Source organism: Sceloporus occidentalis, unplaced genomic scaffold, assembly GCF_023333645.1.
Source record: "Sceloporus occidentalis isolate IW3139 unplaced genomic scaffold, rSceOcc1.0.p SCAF_3, whole genome shotgun sequence".
Classification (NCBI taxonomy): domain Eukaryota; kingdom Metazoa; phylum Chordata; class Lepidosauria; order Squamata; family Phrynosomatidae; genus Sceloporus; species Sceloporus occidentalis.
This window is the reverse complement of record NW_028316983.1, coordinates 24,692,078-24,715,591: the sequence shown is the minus strand read 5'-3', so window position 1 is coordinate 24,715,591 and position 23,514 is coordinate 24,692,078. Positions and strand designations below refer to the sequence as shown.

The following is a 23,514-nucleotide window of genomic DNA, read 5'->3' as shown; positions in this document are numbered from 1 at the left end:
TCACACAGATGTCTGTTCTATAAAGAGAGGTATTCAAGAGAAATAGTGGGAATAGGGTCTGCTAGAACTGCTGTGCACAAAGCAGTCGTTGTGCTGTACCTAACAATAGGGCCAGCCGAGAGATTGGCAATTATAGGCAGCATTTACTCAACTTTGGGCTCTCCAATCCAGACTCACCCATACTAGGGCCCACCACTGCCATGAAACTCCAACCATCCCCATTTGGTAGGGGTGGTTCTGGTCAATTCTTCACCATCCCAGTTTCTCAGATAATTTTAAAATATCCCAGTTTCTTCCTCCTTCCTCCACATTCTTCCTCTGTCTTCAGCTGATTTCAGTTTCTGAAAACTAAGTTCAAACTGCAAAAGTAATTTCCATTCAATTGATTAAGCAGCAGAATAGGAGGGAAGAGTGGTCTCTTGTCCTTCCCAGAAGACTCAATCAGAAGCATACTGCTGCAGCCTCTCCTAGCTGAAGTCTTTTTTTCTCATTAATAACCTTTGCTATTTTGACCATATTCTTATATGCTTTTTGGCCACATGTACCCTGGATTTCATCTGTGTAAAGCTGGAGGGTATACATTTGGCTCCATGTGGCAATTTCCTCAGGTGGTTGGGAGCCAAGGGTAGCAGTTTTAGTGCACCCTCATTCTTCTGAGCCCCATGTTTCTCTCCTTCCTCTGCCCAGTTAGATGCCTTTAAGGCCTCAAAAAATGGAGGCAGTGACCCTCTCAACCAAAAGAATGGACATAGCCACAGTGTTCCCATGCTTCTGCCATGGGTCTGAAACAGCTAGATTCTTACCCATTCTTAAAGTTTAAGGTTAGAGACCTATAGTTTAAGAAAATAAGTATAAGACTGCAAGAAATCCACATTGCTATGTTGGCAAGTAGACTCCCATTGCTCACCAGTATAAAAGGACAGAATCAACTCATCCTTGACCATATGTTAACTGGAGAGTAATAGTATTGTATAAGAAAATGTTCAGCTGTTTCTCACTGGTTGTATGACATCTGGATGTTTTCTCCCAGATTGCTTCAGTTGTGATGTTTAGAAATCATACATTCCCACCACTGAAACGGCCATAGTTCAGTCACTGGGGAAACACTGTTCATTTTACCTCCACTAACACATTAATTGTAATTTGGGCTGCTTTGTGGGATGTGATTTCATTTTGGTTAGTACCTGTGACATCACAAGGATCCAAAGAGACCCACTCTGGTTCCCTTCCCACCACAGCACAAAATGAAGGTTTTAAAAACATCCTAGTTTTATTTCATAACATTCGAGTGGGACTTTGTTAGAAACTTGAGTATTAAAAAATGACACAATAGAGTTTGAGCATAACAGAATCCATGCAGTAACCTTCCCAAAATTAAGGGGGAAAGCAACAACTTTGAAAACATCAGCAACATGACACAACTTGCCTGCAGCAATGCTCTGGCATAAGGACAGAGGACCTCTTCCAGAACAGGACCAGATTCACTTTAGAGGAATTCTCAGGAGCCACTTCCCAGTGATGGGTAGGGCCCAAGGCAAAAAGATGTGGCCAAAATACCAGCATAGGCCTCATTCATACTGGCATAAAAGACCTGGAAGGAACTGGGCTGATTCGGATGCCCCTCCCCCGAATCGCTCCGTTAGCAAGTGCCCACTACAAATGTTAAATCAAATGCATTCTGTGTCTGCTGGCGAGGTGGCCGCTGTCAATCAAGCGATCGTCATGGTGACGTTTTGAAGGGCATCGGAAAGTGTCCTCCCCCTCCTCCCTTTTTTTAAAGAGCCAGGCACAGGGTCATTTTTTTATAAACCTGTGGGCATTTGGGTCAGATCTGCCCCTGTTCCAGGCAAAGGATGGAATTGTCATGCATTTTTTTATGCTTTTAAAAGCAACATTAGCTTTCCCTTTGCTTCCCTTGCTGTATCTGCTCAAGAAGACAAATCATGCGCATATTTGCTCAAAAAAAATGTTAAAAATGTAACATTGATTGTTTGCAACATTTGTAGCTTCCCCCTCTGCAGTAAGCAAGGAGATCCAAGGATATAAAGTGCAAGACCGGCTCTATCTGCCTCTGGAATACAAACAATGCACATATTTGCTCAAAAAAAAATGTTTAAATTTGAAAAGGGGGGGGGGGTTGCCTGATGTGAGCTCCGTTCGTGACCTGAACTTTTTCCTCCTGCAAGGGAAGGAATGCCCAGCGACAGAGGGCTGTGGGCAGGGGATGCAGGGAAAAGAGGCTCCTAAAGAATGCCTTCCCTTGCTCCCTTCTTCCCAGGGCTCTTTCCTCCTCCCCCTCCCCTCCAATGAGGGGAGGAAATGCCTTGCCCTTTGCCCACCCTCTGACCTAAATCCCTCCCTCAATTTGCCTCGATCGTGATCGAGGCCAAAGTTCTCATTCCCAGAACCCGGGGTTTTCCAAAAGAAACGGTATTTGCGCCGATTTCAAAAACACCGCGCTAGGGGCCATTTACCACGGAATGGGTATGCAAACCTCGGATTCGCTTGTGTGAGATTCGGGGTGAGTATGAACTTCACGTGCAAGATTCGCTTTGAAAACCGCTTTTTTTCGTAGTCTGAATGGCCCCATAGTTTAGTTTAAGCGTTTTCTGCCAGTAACAAAATTTTAAAAGAGGCATTTTTAGTTTTTTAGAATTGAGGGAGAGGGGAATCCACAGAAGCTGAGAAACCACTAAACTGATGACACCATGGAGAAAGGGCCACATAACCATCTGGGGAAGCTCAGAGGGTTACATTGGGACCTCACACGGGTAAGATTCAGTCCTAAGGCTTGGATTATTTTTTTCATCTAAATGTTTTTTCACACCACACAATTACAGCATTGTGATTCCACATTAATTAATGTGGTTGTATCCTATGAAATCCCTTAATCTGCAGTCTGGTGAAGCACTAGATTTGTGTGCATGTATGTGCCTTCATGCTGCTTGCTGTCCTGTGGTGACCCCATGGATTTCTTAGGGTTTTCTTAGGCAAGGAATGCTCAAAGGGGTTTTTGCCAGTACCATCCTCTGAAATATAGCCTACAACACCTAGAATTTAATGGGGGTATAAAGTACTAACCAAAGCTGACCTTGTTTAGTTTCCAAGATCAGATGGCTCTGGTGCCTTTTGCTATTCATCCTCAGGCAATAAATTGTGGAGGGATTTCAAAAGAAATACAGCCTTAAGCACTCTTCTAAGTACTAACCAGGGCTGACTCTTCTTAGCAGCCCTGATTAGCCCTGATAGGATCTGATGCCAGATTCTAAAAAACTCTCCCTAAACAATAAGCCTCAGTTTTCCATAGGACATGACCATTTCAATTAAAGTGGCATCATATCTTATCATTGTGTAGTGTGAAAGGGACCTATGTTGTTTCAAGTTTCCCTTCATAGGACTGGAAAACATATGTGTTCAGTTATTTTTTGGGAGATGGGAGAACAAGCTGTATTCAGTCAGAAAGTCTTATACACTCCAACTGTCCTGATTTGGCAGAGACAGTCCCAATTAATTATCTCTTGTTCCATTTTTTTCAGATGATTTTAGATGCCCCAGTTTTTTCTCTCTTCCTCCCACTTTACCCTTTTGTCCTCAGCTTACTTAGTTGCAACAAACTCAGTTCAAAGCACTCATGCATCCACTCAGCAGGGGAAGATGAAAGAAGGGAGCAAAATCTCACCCTTCCCAGTAGGCTCAGACAAAAGGAAACTTGCAGCTTTCCCTAACTTTTCTGCTCAACCTGCGTAACCTGTATAGCTCAATGGTCAATCAACATGGCTGACATCCATTGTGCAGCTGCAATGTGAAATGCACAAAGGCAATCCATACAAGCCATATGCATTCCTCTGTACTTAATGTGAAATAACCCCATATGCAGAGCAAGCCAATGTGGCCATTGCCAAAGAAGTTATATCTCCTTCTGCAATGATAAAAAAATGCAATGTTGGCATAACAAGAGGTTTCACCAGCTTATGTCAACAGGTTTTCAGCTTAATTCTCCCCCCCTCCCCCTCTCTCCTGCCTCCTCTACTCTCCAGAGCTTGGAAAAATTACTTTTTGAACTACAAGTCCTAGAAAGCGTACTGGCCATGGTGGTCACTTGCACTGATCCTTCCGTGCAAAGTAGACAGTGTCTCTCGCACGAAGCTAGTAGCCAGCCTACCCACTGGACAAGTTGGATAACTTGTCCAAGTGTTCAGCCTGGGAAGGGTGGTGCCACAACTTCAGAGAGAGAAAAAGAAAGAAAGAAAGAAAACAATAGAAATTGAACATCAACAACTGCCTAACAAAACAAAGCATACACTTAGGAAAGAATAAAACCAAACCCAACCCAGACTGAAAGTCTATGTGTCACCCACAAAATTCAATTGTAGCATCAGTCAGCACACAGCAAATGAGGCTGCAAAAATATATTCAATCAGATCTGTATGCATTACTACATTCTACAGTTCTACATTTTTAGATGCAAATCCTTTAAAAATACGGTAAGCCCTCTGTATCCATAGATTCTGTACCCATGGATTCAACCACCAAATCTTGAAAATATATATTTTTAAAAAATCCCAAAAGCAAACTTTGATTTTGTCATTTTACATAAGGACACCATTTTACTACACCATTGTATACAATGGGACTTGAACATCCATGAGTTTTTGGTATCCATTGAGGTCCTGGAACCAAATCTCAGCAGATACCATGGGCCCACTGTATGCATTCTTGGCTGTAGGGAAATGTATACTGCTAAATTAATATTCAAAATTTCTTTAGCAACAGCCTCATGCACATACTTGGCTTGAACACTGTAATATGGGTTCCACTCCAAAAATGTGTGGAATCATTGCTGTATGTATGTAGTGTTAGGGATGATGGGAGTTGCAGCTCTACTCCTGGCTTTCACTCTCACCCCCCTGGTCAGCGGAAGAACAACCAGTTTGACCAGTAGCTCTGAGAATTGGCTGAAGATGTCTTCCAATCTTCTCTGGAGTCTGCTGGTTCCTGTTCAGCTCTCAAGACACCAGTCAACACAGTAGTCTTCTATAAAAGATCTACTTTTATTCTAATATATACACTATGCACAAAACAATTCACTACTCACACTACTATACTCCTCAATACCCACTCTACTATACTCCTCAATACCCACAAAAAGTATTGCCATACATTATTGCTTATATAGACATTTGTCTCTCAATTCATTATACAGTTGCCACCTCCTGGGCGTGTACATACATTATGATTGACACATCATACTTGGCTCAATCTTTACCTCACATTGCATCATACATTACTGTCCACTTAATGACTTTCAGGTGATACCAATTTGCACCTTTTCACTTTGTCCTTGCCACATGTGTCCTTGGCTTTTAGGAACTTCTAATTACATTATATGCAACACCTATGTGCCATTTCAATTGCTTTTGCTGTGTCATGTTACTTTCAAATACATTCATATACATATTATATTTCTTGTGACTATATATCCCATGTTGCTTTTTCCTGACATGTAGCTGTCATTTGTATAGGCATCCCAGAATTACTAGTGTAAAGAACAGTTCTGTGTGGGTAGATACGTGCACAAGGGGAAATTTGGAAAGTCTCTGTGTGCAGAAATACATTCGGAAATTATGATATAAATAGCATCACCCAAGAACAATGTATTTTATATTGTTCATTTGAAATATTGTTTCTGAGCCAGAGCAGACACACAGAAATGGCAGATGATGAACCAGCCTACAGTGGAGGTAGGCTTTGACAACAAAACTGCTTGATATCCCCAGACATTTGTGGCCTAGCCTTTGAAGGACATGAAAATGAAACCCCAAAACCAGAGTGGACAATTCATAAACCTTCTGGTTAACAAGCCATAGCACCTCAGCTCCAGAGCTTGAGAACTTTACTTTATTGGACAATACCCCCAGAAATCCCTAGCTAGCAAGACTGGGGATTGTGAGAGCTATGATCAACAAAAATAACTTTCTCAGTGAAGAAGGTGAGATCCTCCTGAGAACTGGGTTTTTGCAAACATAGGTTGCTTCATATTTTCCTAGGGCGGTACTGCCATCGCCAGCAACCTTATATCTTGTCCCTACTCAGAAGGCAATTGTGGGGCATGCCAAAAGACCCCTGCTGTGGGAAATTTTCTTTCCACTCATTCAAAAGGTCCAGAGCACGTCACTCAATTTTCAGGCTGATTTATGAGCTCCGAGAGTCCACTGTTGCCTCTTCTGGTTTCAATTTCAGACTGATGACAGATTCAAATGCCTGAATCACAGATTCTGGAATGCAGCAGGATCTAGCTGGACATGCAGTCTGCTCAGTCTTGGCAGGCATCAGGACTGTGTTTGGCTGATTCTAATAAGCCCTTTAAAAAAGCAAGGGCATAATTTCAGGAAAAAATAAAGGGAGGGAAGGGGAAGGCTTTGGAAAGAAAAGGGTTGGGTAACATCTAGCTTGGAGGCCGTGTGAGCAGTTCCATTTATCCCCTTGTCAAGCGGGATGTGCATTTGTTTATTTATTTGCTTCTTGCTCTACTACAATTGTGTGCCACTGTTGTTTTACTATAATTGTGTGCCACTGTTCAGCCAAATGGCTGTCAAGACAGTTGACAATAAAATGCACATGCCAATAAAATCCATGCAACGAAATTAATGTAAGCAAAACAAATCAATTATAACTCTGTCTGCAATAAAGTAGCAGTCAAAACTATGCTGACACTCAACTAGAAAAGCCTGCAAGAACCAAAAGGCCTGTATATCCATGGAAATTCAGAGGTGCCAAAATAAGCCCCTGGGAGAGAAGAAATTCCAGGACTGGGTACCACCATTAAAAAGACCATTACTAACAGCCTGTATTCAGAGCAGAGGAGGGGTGCCTCATTCTGCGATAAACTTCTGCCACTGAGAAATGAAGCACCTTTGCCCAAGGTGGTCTCAATCCTCTGCAGCATCAGCAAGGACCATTGAAAGCATGAACTGTGCTTATCTGAGCAGAGTTCAGCATTTAAAAGTGATTTTATAATCATTTTGGGAATAGATCTAGTTTATTTGCAATACTGCAAACTTTTAAAGGGGGGCTTGGAACAGCACTGTAGCCAATGTTGTTTCAGAAGTGTGACCTACAATCAGTACTGGAATAAACTGAAGTTTGAATTCAACATGGTGAAAGAGTTTTCAAAGCACTCCCTGTTTAAATGTTATGTTTCTTTTTACATTCACTGTCACTTCTGGTCCACATTTGCAAGTTTAGAATTGGAGCATCCAAGGCTAAGTATCCAATAAGCATTCATCTAGGACGGAATGTTCCCATCTACAATAAAATAAAATCAGACTCACAGGAAAAAAGATCTGATTGGTTGCTTTCACATGGATGCTTTTCTCCTTGTGTCAACATGACCTGGACCTGTAGCATATCTTATTGGAAACTGTGTCCATGCCCTGAAGAATTGTGCCAGCTATTGAATTAAAAGTAGAGTCTGACAATACACAGACAGCATTAACATTCAATAAGTATATTCTCAGTATAGAGAATTATTGCATCATGAGTGATGTACACCTAGGATGAATGCAGCCTGGGTGAATGCACTTTAGGCACACATTGCTTTGGCCACCTGTGAATTCAAACAGAGCTTGGAAAAGTTACTTTTTGGACTACCACTCTTTAGAATCCCCTTGCCAGCATGGGCCATGTAGGCTGGGGAGTTCTGGAAGTTATAGTCTAAAAAAGTAACTTTTCCAAGCTCTATTTTCTACATTATGGAGAAGAAACTGCTGTTGCTGACATAGTGATAGCAATGGCTCCATTTCTGCTTCTGGACCAATCCTGATTCCAGCAAATGCACTGGGAATATTGCCACAGTTTCAGAGGGAGGGGAAGGAGGAACAAGACATTTGTAATCATTATTTGGCATGAGCAATGGAAAAATGCATTAGTTATGGCCTTCTATAGGAAAGATATGTCCGGATTTTCCTACTTTCAATGTTTCTTTTTTCTTAAAAAAAATATCGTTACTGACCTGTTCTTGTCTATTACTTTTACAATAGATCACTGTGAAAAATACCATCTGCTTCCTTCCAGCATAAGTATGGGAGAGTCCAGCAATTTGGCACTTTTAAAGAAAGAGCCACGGGGAAGGAAAAGGAATCATATAGAAGATGACAACCAGGTCTTACTTCTCAACCTGAAGCTCAAGACTGACTGGTCTGTGTAATTTTTGCTTCTCCCCCTCTACCTTATAATTATGTGGCAAAAGAAGAACTTCTGCCACAAACTTGTGAGACACCCACCCAATGGTGGAATGTCTATGGAAATGGGGCCACAAATATATGCTTTCCTTGACAACAATGAAATACCTTTTTCTGCATCTCTGTTTTTTCGCAGAGCTTGGAAATGTTACCTTTCCAAGAATGCCTCAGTCAACATAGCCGCTGGCCATGGGAGTAGTAGTCCAAATAAATAAATTTTTAAAGTTCTCATGCTACACAGAGAAAGATATCATCATCTATGCTGTTAGTCTTCATTCAATACTTAGGGGTTTTGAAGGTTTTCACAGCCGGAATCCATAGTTTTTTTGTGGGGTTTTCAGGCTGTAATGCCAGCCACAGATGCTGGCGAATGTCAGGAATAAACTCTTCCAGAACACAGCCACATAGCCTGAACCCCGCCCTCCCCAAAATGTAAGGTTTTCTTTTCCTAAAAATATTTGTAATGGAACATGAAGCATGGTTCTAAACAACAACTGAACAGTACAATACATGTCTATTCAGATGTAAGTCTCCCTAAGTCTAATGGAACTTCAGACCAAACCAAAATATTGTTATTACATACTCTCAAAGTGTCCTGATTTGTCAGGGATAGTCCCAATTAATCCTCTATCATCCCACTTTTTCGCTATCTTTAAAATGTCTCAGTTTCAAGCTTCTCATTTCACTTTACCCATGGTTCTCAGCCTATTTCAGTTGCTGCAAACTGAGTTCAAAGTACAAAAGTGGTTTCTACATAATTAACTCATCACTGGGGAAAGAAGACAAGGGGGCAAAATCTTGCCCTTTCCACTACACTCAGGCAAAAGCAAACTGATGCATCCTATCCTAGCTTGTGTGCCCTTTCTCATTAATAACCTTTGTCATCTTGACCACTTGGACATATATGTACTGATGTTGCTTGGACATACGTGTCCTGGTTTTCATCTATGAAATGTTGGAGGGTGTTATTAAGCCATCGCAAAACAAAAATACAATTGGATACAATATAATACCACGTTCATTGACATGAGTCCATGCATAAAAGGTAAAAGGAAACTGTGATCCATTTGGCATCCATTTAAAATAATTTAACATGTTGTAATATTTACCAGGTTAAGACTATTTATGAATTCCTTGTCCAAAACTAGATGGAATTTCTCAATTTGCTTATTAAACCTATATTGAAATCCAGACACAACTTAAGTGTTGACTCATCATTTAACAATGGATTGAGCAGGTCTACTCTAGTTGGGACTAACCAATCCTGTTGGTTAGTCCCAACTAGAGTAGATCTACTCAATCTATTGTTAAATGGTGAGTCAACACTTAAGTAATTTCCATTTATTCAATGAATTTACTCGAGTTAAGAGTACCAATAGAATTCAGGTCATAGTTTATATAAACATTTTGAACTGTAATAGAAGAATACAAAATATGTATCTGCACTAATAGAACTATAATAGAATAATACCTAATAGTATCTGCACTACACAGCTGTATTAGTTTCATACCACTTTAATTGCTATGGCTCCATCATAAGGAATCAGGATTTGTAGTTCATGGACAATCTCAACATACCTTGAGAAAGCCTGAGGATTATTTAAATCTACAGTGTAAACAGGCACTCAAGTGCCTTGGATTTTGTAGTGCAAGGGGGCTGGATCAGAGCTCTCTATCAGAAAATCATAGAATCATAGAATCACAGAGTTGGAAGAGACCGCAAGGGCCATCCAGTCCAACCCCCTGCCATGCAGGAAATCCAGATCAAAGCATCCCCGACAGATGGCCATCCAGCCTCCATTTGAAGACCTCCAAGGAGGGAGACTCCACTACACTCCTAGGAAGTGTGTTCCACTGTCGAACAGCCCTTACTGTCAGGAAATTCCTCCTAATGTTTCCTGCAGCTTGCATCCTTTGCTCCGGGTCCTAGTCTCTAGAGCAGCAGAAAAACAAGCTTGCTCCCTCCTCAATATGACATCCCTTCAAATATTTAAACAGGGCTATCATATCTCCTCTTAACCTTCTTTTCTCCAGGCTAAACATACCCAGCTCCCTAAGGCGTTCCTCATAGGGCATGGTTTCCAGACCTTTCACCATTTTAGTCGCCCTCCTTTAGACACGCTCCAGTTTCTCAATGTCCTTTTTGAATTGTGGCGCCCAGAACTGGACACAATATTCCAGGTGGGGCCTGACCAAAGCAGAATATAGTGGCACTATGACTTCCCTTGATCTAGACACTATACTTCTATTGATGCAGCCTAAAATCGCATTGGCCTTGTTAGCTGCCGCATCGCACTGTTGACTCATGTTCAACTTGTGATCTACTTGGACTCCTAGATCCCTTTCACATGTTGTCTCCTTAAGCCAGGTGTCCCCCATCCTATATCTGTGCATTTCATTTTTTCGCCCTAAGTGCAGTACCTTATATTTCTCCCTGTTGAAGTTCATTCTGTTAGCTGTGGCCCAGCTTTCTAGTCTATTCAGGTCATTTTGAATTTTGATCCTGTCCTCTGGAGTATTAGCTGTTCTTCCTAATTTGGTGTCATCTGCAAATTTGATAAGTATTCCCCCAATTTTTTCCTCCAAGTCATTGATAAAGATGTTGAACAGTACTGGGCCCAGGACAGAGCCCTGTGGGACTCCACTGGTCACTTCTCTCCAGGATGAAAAGGTGCCATTGTTGAGCACCCTTTGGGTTCATCCGGTCAACCAGTTACAAATCCACTTAACAGTTGCCTTGTCTAGCCCACATTTTACAAGCTTGTTTGCAAGAATGTCATGGGGAACTTTGTCAAAGGCCTTACTGAAATCAAGATATACTATATCCACAGCATTCCCTTCATCTACCAAGCTGGTAATTTTATCAAAGAAAGAGATTAGATTTGTCTGGCATGACTTGTTTCTCTGAAACCCATGTTGACTTTTTGTGATTATGGCATTGCCTTCTAGATGTTCACAGATTCTCTGTTTAATGATCTGCTCTAGAATCTTTCCTGGTATTGATGTCAGACTAACTGGACGATAATTGTTGGGATCCTCTTTCTTCCCTTTTTTGAAGATGGGGACAACGTTTGCCCTCCTCCAGTCTGCTGGGACTTCTCCTGTTCTCCAGGAGTTTTCAAAGATTATTGCCAATGGCTCCGATATTACATTTGCCAGTTCTTTTAATACCCTTGGATGTAGCTCATCTGGTCCTGGAGACTTAAATTCATTTAGGTTAAACAGGTATTCCTGTACTATCTCTTTACTTATTTTGTGCTGAAATTCCCCTATTCTGTTCTCTGCTCCATTATCCTCAGGTTGAGCACCCTTTGCCTTTTCAGAAAAGACTGAGGCAAAGAAAGTGTTGAGTAATTCTGCCTTTTCTCTGTCTTCTGTTAGCATTTTGCCATCTTCTCCACGCAGTGGCCCTACCGTTTTCTTCTTCTTCCTTTTGCTGTGGACATATCCAAAAAAGCCTTTTTTGATGTTCTTAACCTCTCTAGCAAGCCTGAGTTCATTCTGTGCTTTAGCTTTTCTGACCTTATCTCTACACTTGCTAGCTATTTCTTTGAATTCCTCTTTGGTGATTTCCCCATTTTTCCATTTATTATACATGTTGCTCTTAAAATTTAGCTGAGCTGAAAGTTCCTTTGTCATCCATCCTGGGTTCTTGCGACACCTCCCATTTTTCTTTCTCACTGGAACTGTTTTAATTTGTGCCTTCAGTATCTCCCTTTTGAGAAACTCCCATCCATCTTGAACTCCCTTCTCTTTTAGTATTCCTGACCATGGGATCACCCCCAGTATTTCTCTAAGTTTACTGAAATCCGCTCTCCTGAAGTCTAGAATGCGTGTCTGACTATGCCTGGCTTCTCCTTTCCACTGTATAACAAACTCCAGGAGAACATGGTCACTTCCACCTAAGGATCCCACCACTTGCACTTCATTAACCAAGTCATCCTTGTTGGTTAGGATCAGATCTAAAATAGCTGATCCCCTTCTTGCCTCTTCCACCTTTTGGACCATGAAATTGTCTCCAAGGCAAGTGAGGAATTTACTAGACCTTGAGGATCTGGCTGAGTTTGACTTCCAACAAATATCAGGGTAGTTGAAGTCACCCATCACTACTACATCTCTCCTTTCTGAGTGTGTGGTCATCTGTTCTAGAAAGGCATCATCCAATTCCTCCGTCTGACTTGGGGGTCTGTAGTAGACTCCCACCATAACATCCTTGTTGTTTCCCTGCCCTTTAATTTTTATCCAGATGCTCTCCACCTGGCTTCCAGGATTGATGTCCTGGATCTCTTCACTGGTGTAAATTGTCAGGGATGATGGGAGTTGTTGCTCTACACCTCAGGCTGTAACTCACCACCTTGTTAATGAAGCTGAGCTGACCAGCTTTGGTCAGTGGTTATTGCTTTCTCCCAAAGCAGCAGGGTTTTCTGAGAATAGGCTGAAGACCCTGACAATCTTCTCCAAGCCTTCTCACTCTTCTTCTTCAGATGTCTCCAAACACCATCAGGATTCTGCTGGTTCTTGTATCTTCACTCAAGACACCAACACAACTCAGTAGTCTTAGATAAAAGATCTACTTTATTCTACTATATACAGTTACTATCTCTATATGCCCAACAATCCACAATATCTCTACACTCTACCAATACTCCACAACTACCCACAGGTTACATTAGCAAAACTGGCAATTATTATAGCAAATGTTTGTTACCACCCACTAGACAATTACCACCCAGTGGGTGTGTACATTCACAATGATTGGTTGACTTTTGTTCATCCCATAGTCAAGTCCAACCCATGAACATCATCTGATCACCTTGTACATGTAACAAGTCTCCGGTGTTACCAATGTACATTCCTTAATTTTGTCCTTGGCTCCCAAGACTTCTAAATTATATCATCCTTTACACCTGTGTGATTTCTTAATTGTTCATGCTTAGTCATTCTGACTCTCACATACATATTTTATTTCTATAATTGCATGTCCCATGTTGCATTTCCTTGACATAAATGTCCCTGACATATAGGGCTATTCCTCCTCCTTTCCTGTTTGGCCTGTTTCTCTTGAAAAGGTTATACCCCCCTATTTCCACATTCTAATCATGAGACTCATCCCACCAGGTTTCAGTGATGCCTATTATATCATATTTGCTTTCTTGTACTAGGAGTTGAAGTTCATTGCGCTTATTTCCCATGCTCTGTGCATAAGTGTAGAGGCATCTAAGACCATGTGTTCCCTTTACTTGCTGCCTGTGCAAGTTCTTTTGCCTCCCATTGTTGGGTCCTTGCACTGTTTGTCTTGTTCCCTCTCTGTCAGTTTGACTATCTTCTCCAGCCTTTTTGCCTTCCAGAATACTGTCTCCCTCCCCCACATAACTCCGTTTAAAGCCCTCATGATCAAATTCTTGAGGCTATTGGCAAAAATGTTTTTGCCAACTGGCGTGAGATGCAACCCATCACTTGCCAGAAGTCCCTCCTCATGGAACCGCAGCCCATGGTCCAAGAATCCAAATCATTCTTGGCAGCACCATCTACGGAGCCAGTTATTTACATCCGTTATTTTCTTCTCCCTTCCTGCACCATGCCCTTCGACTGGGAGAAAAGAGGAGATGACAACCTGTGCATCCACCTCTTTCAACTTCCTACCCAAAGCCTCATAATCCCTTATGATATTCTGAAGGCTATGCCTTGCAGTATCATTGGTTCCCACATGAACCAAAAGAAAGGGGTAATGGTCAGTAGGCTTGACCAGTCTTGTCAGCCTCTCTGTCACATCACGGATCGTTGCCCCATGGAGACAGCACACCTCCCGAGACATCTTGTCAGGCCCACAAACCACTGGTTCAGTGCCTCTCAGCAAAGAGTCCCCGATGACCACCACACGCCTCCTCCGAGGCTTAGCAGCGGCCGTTCCCTTTGGTGGAGCTCTCTGGGTCCCCTGCTCTGTCCCTGAGGTCTGTCCCTGCTGTTGTTCCTCATCATCCTTGACAGTAGAGAGAGATTGAAGTCGATTCTGTAGCTGTAAGCTTACAGCATGTTCCCTGGTTTCCCTACTTCTGTGTGTGACCTTCCTCCAACTACCTACTTCTGTTGTGTGTGAAGTGACCTCCTCTTCCCCAGCAACTTCCTCTGTGTGTTTCCTGTCCAGGACCATCTGGTCCGTTCTGGTTGCTTGTTCTCAGGTTATAAGTTATATAAGTTATATAATGCTTGTTGTCAGGTTATAAGTTATATAATAGGCTTAAATATAATATTTAGAAGTGGTGCCTCTTTAAACTATGGGGGGGATCTGTGTATGCCCCAGTGTGTACTTTTCCTCAACACTATCCCTGTTCAGGAATTACTCACCCCACTTTCTTCAATACAGGAGCAAGGGAGAACTTGGTCCTATCTCCTCCATGGGCACTTTTGTCATCTAGAAGGTGAAGCTTCTGAAGAGCAGCGGTTTCTGTTTATATGGAGATCCTCCAGTGAGCAAGATCCCTGATTCCTGTTGGGGAAAAAAGTATGGTGAGCAATGTCTGAACAGGGCTCTCATCTTGCAAGGATTCTTTGTTTAGTGATTGGTCATTGAAAGATAAACATGGACTTAATTTGCAAGACAGATTACTGAGGTACACAGCTCTGGGCAACATGCATTGCCAGAAGAAAACATATAGAAGAAGAGGGAGTGCATATCTTCCTTAATGTCTGTAGTACCATGTGAAACAACAATTTGCAGATTTCTTATATAATGGAACCACAATGACTGAAGTGATAGGAAACTGAGATAACTATGTAGTAGTAGATAGACTATTGTTCTTTAGTGGGTGTTTTTTTTTTAAATGCACTCTTTATAATGTGAATAATCAGCCTTAACTACAGAGAAAGCTGCCAACTGACCAGAGGAAAAACCTGCCCAATCTGCTCTCAAGGCGTAAGGAATATATGGGCAAGCCTCCTCCAGCTCCTGCATTATTTTGCAAATGTGTAGACTGTGATAAGATCCTTGAGTCCTAAACTGGAAAAGGTGGGAAATAAATACATACATACATGGAATGATAGGATGGCATCTTGATGTCTTAATTAATCTCTAATAGTGTTGGAAATATAGTAGATAGTATATTTCACAAGCAGAGTAACTGAAACTTGGCAAACAGAAGGTGAGCAACAACCATTCCCATACACACCTGTGTGTAATTGCACATGCTATGAATAGCATATTGTTGCATGAGGCCAAGCTTTAGATTGGAGATTAGAAAAGTTACTTTTTTGCATTACATTTCCCAGAATCCCTGGACACAATGGCTGGAAATTCTGGGAAATGCAGTGCAAAAAATAAATTACTATTGTGAGCAGAATCACTGTTTGCACAGAGCAGATATGAGAAGTGAGGCAAGCTTCAAACTGATACTAGAGACTTTCTTCATATGGAAAGATATCAAGTTGATTCTTGTAGAAGGAGCCCAAGGGGATTTACTTGTGGGGGGGCATTGCAGGCTCTGTTGCTTCCCATCCCTCAAGATTTTAAATCAAAATATACTGGACTTATCATGGCTTTTATTTCACAATAAGTAATTTACACTTCAGAGCTAGTGTAAGACTTTCCTCTTATTCTCATTTCCCCCAGTTTATTCTCCTGGTACTTGTTTTTGCCTCCCCCTCCACCCCCACACGTTTTCATACTGAAAAACCTGTTTGCAGCTAAACATCTCAAATTATGGCTTGTGACTACCTACAGAATAAAAGAGAGAAAGAATCAGCACTTAAAATGTACAAAGGGAGGGTCCATAGTTCAAGCCTGCACAGTCTGGGAAGTTTAAACTTCACGTTGTAATCAAATATATTCATAAGACAGTAACCTGTGTGGTATTTTGTTTATTTTAGCTTTTTAAAAGATTTGTTATTTTTAGAGGTGTGAATCAAAACAGCAGACAGGTTGAGAAGAGGTGTGTTGCATCTGTTAAATTAATCCGTAAATTCACCACTCCGAGAATTGTAAAAAGCTGAATTACTGGTCCATGTCTCATGCAGCTCAGTTTGGTTTGAGCAACTGTTTGAACCTTCTTGGATTAAGAGTGCCAAATTTAAGAGATGCTGCTTTGTAACTATGGTCTAAATCCAATTACTAGCCGCAACTAGAGTAGACTCGCTGAATCAGTGGGATTTACGTAAGTGTTGAGGTTATTGTTAATTGCCTTAAAATCAGCTTCAATTTATGGTGACCCTATAAATAAGAGACTTCAAGAGTCTGGATCAATACCAGTCCTCATATCTTACAGACTTAGGACTCCTGGGGCTGGTTCTCCCTGGCCTTTACGCCAGGTTACCAATCGAATTCAAGGAATGGCGTTCCTATTGGAAACTGAATTAACTCTAGAACAGTTCTAGAGTAACCCGCAATCGTTCCCACTTAAAATCGAATCGTAAACCGGGTTTTTATTTGATCCGTGTTATCGTCATTTAACGTGGGTTAAAAAAATAGAAGGGTCGAACCTACAATTTTCCCTTGATTCAGGACAGGAATCGGAGTATTTAAATAGGAACGATCAGTCTCTGAAATCGGGTTAACTGGATGGGAGGAGCGGAGCATGATGGGCTGGCCTGGGGGTGTCACCCTCTTTGGTCTCTTTCTGCATCGCCAGCACCATTTTCTTCCATTCGCATAGACACCATTTGTAACGGAGAAAGGCTGGATGCACAGCGATCTGGGGGGAAATAGAGCCTTTCCTTCTCTCTTTCCCAAATGGAATCTGGGGAGACATAGGAAACCCTGGATATGTGTGTGTGTGTGTGTGTATTCCACTTTATCTCTATCCCTGGAGACTTCTGCCCTCTCCTCTTTTGTATTGTGTCCTCCTTTCTATCCTGGACGTCTCTTGCTCTTGCTTTATTCGGCTTTCACTCTCTCCTCTCTCTCAGGTCTGTAGCCTCTTGCCTCTGCGATCGTTCTCTTTTCCCCTTTTCTGTCTTGTGTCTCTATCCCACTTAAACCCACTGCCTTCTCCTCCTTGATCCAATTTTCCAACCCTGGGCTTTGGATGCAGAAGAGTCTCTACCCACTTAAACCCACTGCTTTCTCCTCCTTGACCCAATTTTCCAACCCTGGGCTTTGGATCCAGAGTCTCTACCCATTTAAACCCACTGCCTTCTCCTCCTTGATCCAATTTTCCAACCCTGGGCTTTGGATGCAGAAGAGTACCCACTTAAACCCACTGCCTTCTCCTCTTTGATCCCATTTTCCAACCCTGGGCATTGGATGCAGAAGAGTCTCTACCCACTTAAACCCACCGCCTTCTCCTCCTTGATCCCATTTTCCAACCCTGGGCTTTGGATGCAGAAGAGTCTCTACCCACTTAAACCCACTGCCTTCTCCTCCTTGATCCAATTTTCCAACCCTGGGCTTTGGATCCAGAGTCTCTACCCACTTAAACCCACTGCCTTCTCCTCCTTGATCCCATTTTCCAACCCTGGGCTTTGGATGCAGAAGAGTCTCTACCCAATTAAACCCACTGCCTTCTCCTCCTTGATCCCATTTTCCAACCCTGGGCTTTGGATGCAGAAGAGTCTCTACCCACTTAAACCCACTGCCTTCTCCTCCTTGATCCCATTTTCCAACCCTGGGCTTTGGATGCAGAAGAGTCTCTACCCACTTAAACCCACTGCCTTCTCCTCCTTGATCCCATTTTCCAACCCTGGGCTTTGGATCCAGAGTCTCTACCCACTTAAACCCACTGCCTTCTCCTCCTTGATCCCATTTTCCAACCCTGGGCTTTGGATGCAGAAGAGTACCCACTTAAACCCACTGCCTTCTCCTCTTTGATCCCATTTTCCAACCCTGGGCTTTGGATCCAGAGTCTCTACCCACTTAAACCCACTGCCTTCTCCTCCTTGATCCCATTTTCCAACCCTGGGCTTTGGATGCAGAAGAATCTCTACCCACTTAAACCCACTGCCTTCTCCTCCTTGATCCAATTTTCCAACCCTGGGCTTTGGATGCAGAAGAGTCTCTACCCACTTAAACCCACTGCTTTCTCCTCCTTGATCCAATTTTCCAACCCTGGGCTTTGGATCCAGAGTCTCTACCCACTTAAACCCACTGCCTTCTCCTCCTTGATCCAATTTTCCAACCCTGGGCTTTGGATGCAGAAGAGTACCCACTTAAACCCACTGCCTTCTCCTCTTTGATCCCATTTTCCAACCCTGGGCATTGGATGCAGAAGAGTCTCTACCCACTTAAACCCACCGCCTTCTCCTCCTTGATCCCATTTTCCAACCCTGGGCTTTGGATGCAGAAGAGTCTCTACCCACTTAAACCCACTGCCTTCTCCTCCTTGATCCAATTTTCCAACCCTGGGCTTTGGATCCAGAGTCTCTACCCACTTAAACCCACTGCCTTCTCCTCTTTGATCCCATTTTCCAACCCTGGGCTTTGGATGCAGAAGAGTCTCTACCCAATTAAACCCACTGCCTTCTCCTCCTTGATCCCATTTTCCAACCCTGGGCTTTGGATGCAGAAGAGTACCCACTTAAACCCACTGCCTTCTCCTCTTTGATCCCATTTTCCAACCCTGGGCTTTGGATCCAGAGTCTCTACCCACTTAAACCCACTGCCTTCTCCTCCTTGATCCCATTTTCCAACCCTGGGCTTTGGATGCAGAAGAGTCTCTACCCACTTAAACCCACTGCCTTCTCCTCTTTGATCCCATTTTCCAACCCTGGGCTTTGGATGCAGAAGAGTCTCTACCCACTTAAACCCACTGCCTTCTCCGCCTTGATCCGATTTGGCAAACACACACACACTATAGACAGACAGACAGACAGACAGACAGACAGACAGACAGACAGACACACCATGATTATATATGAATACTCACACACGCACACACACACACATGCATATATATATAAATGCATACACGCACAAACATATAGGTATATATACACATACATATTTGTGTGTGTGTGTTTGCACACATGTATATATATGCATATGAATGTATATTTGTGTATGTGTGTGTGTGTGTGTATCTAAGGTGATTATAAAGTAACAACTTTTTTAATTTATGAAAAAAACCTCATCTGTAGTTCAAAACCCACTGTAGAAATACCGTTTGAGACCACTTAACCTTCCCTGGCTCAGTACTAAGGAATTACGGGAACTGTTGTGTTTGTGAGACATTTATCCTCCTCTGCCACAGAGTGCTGGTGCCATAATAAACTACCATTCCCAGGATTCCCTAGCACTGAGTTATGGCAGTTAATATGGGGAGATGCAGAAGAAGACGAATAAGGCTCCTTCTTGTCTGGGGAGACACAACAGAAGAGCCTCGGATGCAGACGATTTTCATTGGCTGCCGCCCCTCCAAAAAAATCATTCCCCAAATCTCCAAACCAGAAGGATGACTGCTTGCTGGAGGAACTTCCCCCAGCCTCTCTGGGGTCTTTCTTCCAAGGCAGCCAAGCAGAAGTGCTTTGGGGAGGCAGTTTTCTCTCTCCCTCAACCATCCTTCCCCACGAATAACAAAAGTAAGACCTAAGAGAGAGGAGAGAGTGAAAGCCGAATAAAGCAAGAGCGAGACGTCCAGGATAGAAAGGAGGACACAGTACAGTAGAGGAGAGGGCAGAAGTCTCCAGGGATAGAGATAAAGTGGAATACACACACACACACACACACACACACACACACACACACACACAGCAAAGCAGTCATCCTTCTGGCTTGGAGATTTGGGGAGTGATTTTTTTGGAGGGGCGGCAGCCAAGAGACAGGAAATTACAGGACTCAGAGCTTAGGCTCATAGGCTCATAGGCACTTTAAGCACCTCCTCATTGGCTCTTTTAAAAAACCGCGAAATTTAAAACAAATTAAAAACGGTCAGGTAGTGGGAACGCAGGTACAGGATACATCGGTGCATGTTACTGCGAATTATTGTGAAGTCATGATGACGTCACTTTGATTGACAGCCGAAACAAGGGAATGTGAACGAAAAAGTAACAGAACCGGTTTAAATATACACCGATTCATTCATGAATAGGAACGAAAGCAGATCATTTACAGCGAATCAATTGGTAAATGAAAATGGAAAAAAAGCGATTTGGAACGCGGGATAACACCCGTTGTATTTTGAATCGGTTTAACCAATACCAGTGTATTTTAAACCGTTGTAAATCGCAAGTGAGAATGTGTAATCCACTCTCTCTTTCTTCTCTTCACCCCAAGATTCCCAAGGCTCATGGTTTGCAAAACGGTGTACAGACCTCTCTCTCTCTCTCTCTCTCTCTCTCTCTCTCCCCTTCACCCCCAGGATTTCCAGGCTCATGGCTTGCAAAACGGGGTACAAGCCTGGGCATACTCTCTGTGTGTTTGTGACCCTTGCTTGCCTTAGCAGCTGCCTGTTAGCTCTGGCTGAGCGGGAAGGCTGAGGGAAAACAGACATACACACACAAGGAGAAAGAGAGAGAGGAGAGCGCACCGGGGATTCAAACGGGGAGCTGTTACGAGGCTACACAGGAAGGTGGGCACTTCTTCTTTCAGGAAATTTGTAAGCATTAACTCATTGCCCCATATATAAGTCTACCCATGATTTTGGAGTCCATTTTGCAGCATAAATTTCTCGACTTATAGTCAAGTATATGCGGTATATAATTATTTTTTGAAATCATAGTTCTCACTGCTGTGTTCTTAGAAAGGCCAAGGCTAATATTTGCCTGCCATCACCAAAATGTTGTTTTCCTGTGTCCATCAGTAAGCAATTATGCACATCTGTAAATCTGCATTTGTTCCCAACAACAAGAAAAAAACCTACCAGCCCCTGAAAATTAAACAGCCATATTTCAAAGAATTATTCAAATATAAAATAGCTGTTCTCTTTATTGCTTGATGCATGTCATACATTTGCATAATATCTGTGCAACCCATTTTAAAAAGGACCTGCTTGCCATTACCACCAACAACACAATCAGGATGACCCAAAAGGGTTAACAATTCCAGACTCAATCTACACAGATTAAAAAGGCTATATACAGTGGGCCCTTGTTATCCTCTGGGATGTGGTTCCAGGACCCCTGTAGATACCAAAATCTGTGGATGCTCAAGTCTCATTCAATATAATAGCATAGAAAATATATAAAATGGCAAAATCACGGTTTGATTTCTGGAATTTATATATTGTTAAAGTATTTTCAATTTATATATTGTTAAAGTATTTCCGTGGATAAAAAATCCGTGGATAAGGATGGCTGACTGTACTCTTGTAACTCTAGTATAAAAACACTATATAATGTAATGTTTTCTTTTTAGCTTGTAATATCACTGTTCACAATATAACACAGTAAAGCATGTGTAGCCAGAAAACTGCAGGCATTTAAAATATTGCTTAGATTTTACCATTCATATCCCAATGGGATCCCTACAGAAGTACCTTGTCAAAGGAAGAAGGCAGAATTGGGAGCATAACTAAAGTTGTAGCATTGTTCTTCTAAATACACACAAGGTGCATGTCACTCAACAGATATTTCAGGGCTGTATGACTCCCTTCTCTCTTCTCAAGTTTTCAAACATGTGTTCTAAAACTGAACATATGCTGACAGTGTGATGTAGCAGCTAAAAAAAAGCCAATATGATTCTAGGCTGCATCAGTAGTATAATATCTAGAGAGAGAGAGGTGATAATACCATTTTATTCTGCTTTGGTCAGGCCTCATTCCAAATGGTGTGTCAAGTTCTGGACATCATAAATCAAGAAGGATATTGACACGCTGGAGCATGTCCAAAGGAGGGTGACCAAAATGGTGAAAGACCTTGAAACCATGCCCTATGAGAAGAGACTTATGTTTAGCCTGGAGAAATTAGCTTACAGTTGTAAACCACTTAGAAACTTCTTAGTGTGGTATGACGTGGTATATAAATGAAGTTGCTATTGCTATTGCTATGATTCTATGATTCTAAAAGAGACTTCCTGATGGTAAGAGCTGTTCAACAGTAGAATATACTGTTTCTGAATGTGATGGAGTCTCCTTCTTTGGAGTGCTTTGGTTGTGTATTCCTGCATGGCAGGGGCTTGGAGTAGATGGCCCATGTGGTCTCTTCCAACTCTATAATTTGGAGAGTCTATGTGGGATGGTGGTTGGTGGCTTACATGCCAGCAGAGTGGTGAATCCATTGTTAATCTGAACATCAAAAGAGCAATCCAAGGTGTTGAATCTATGTAACTTGATTTGGATGAGTTGGGATGAGGTACCATTTGTTCCTCTGCTTCTAGCAGCATGAGGTCTTTGGCCAATCCAGGAAAACAAAACCTACTGGCAGAAAGATTTACTCCCAGGCCCAGAAAAAATCCCCATGGAGATTTTGCTCTATTTGTTTGCTTGTTTTTAATCCATGGTGACATTTGGACTGGGAACTTCTTAACAAACCAGCATTGGAGTGCAAAAATGGTACCACAAGACGGGCATTTACAATGGCAAAAGATGAGAATTTCTGCTGAAAATCCTGGTACAGGTGTCTATTATTTGCTTATATTGTGTTTCACCTGTAGGGATGAAAATGGAAACCACATCCTATGAAGACGTAAATTATAAACATAAATCCATTAGCATTGCAGCACTTACATCTCCTGGTTCTGTTTGTCCAGTTTGGAAAAAGCATGTGTGAGATTGTGAAATGTGTGATGATTCAAACAATAAATCAATGAGGTTATGTCAGTACTAAGAGAAATATGTTTTGGGGGAGGGGTGGTTTGTACATGGAAAGTATCCATCTTAATGTGCTTGAATAATCCAAAAATAGCATAGTGAGCTGTTTAAACTTTCCAAAAATGTTTGACTTTGCAGCTGACACCAAGCCCAATACATTTTTAGCAATAAAATGATGGGGACATGGAGTTTCCAGAGGCCACTTGCAGAATGAAAACATTTCTTCATTACTGAGGAACAGCTGGGTGATTCAGTGAGAGGAAGGACAGAGCTGTTTGTAAATGGTGTAATTTCAGTGCTAGTGCCACAAAGTACCATCCTGTGGCATAGAACAAAAACAGATAACATGCTTGAGAAAAAAATATAAATGGGATTCAATGTGGGTTTACCAATTGTCTCAGGCTCATGTGCTTGGATTCTCTCTCTCTCTCTCTCTCTCTCTCTCTCTCTCTCTCAACAAAAACAGCCAAATCATTCAGGCTTCTAAAACTCAGGTTTCTTCTAAACTATCTTTCAGGAGCATCACCTGGGGCAACTAGCAGGGTCAGCATTGATAGGCACTTGCCAAAGACCATAGATATATAGGGAGACCACTGTTGACA

At 42.2% G+C, this 23,514-nt stretch overlaps 1 protein-coding gene across 2 annotated transcripts in view; it reads right to left on the bottom strand.

Moving 5' to 3' along the window:
* The window catches only part of RIPOR3 (RIPOR family member 3), a 148,264-nt gene that overhangs the window by 100,302 nt on the left and 24,448 nt on the right, over positions 1-23,514 (bottom strand). For both annotated transcript variants that reach the window (XM_089513833.1, XM_089513836.1), the window contains exon 2: positions 14,586-14,727. The gene's annotated coding sequence lies outside the window, so the exon portion shown is untranslated. The remainder of the gene's footprint in view (positions 1-14,585; positions 14,728-23,514) is intronic.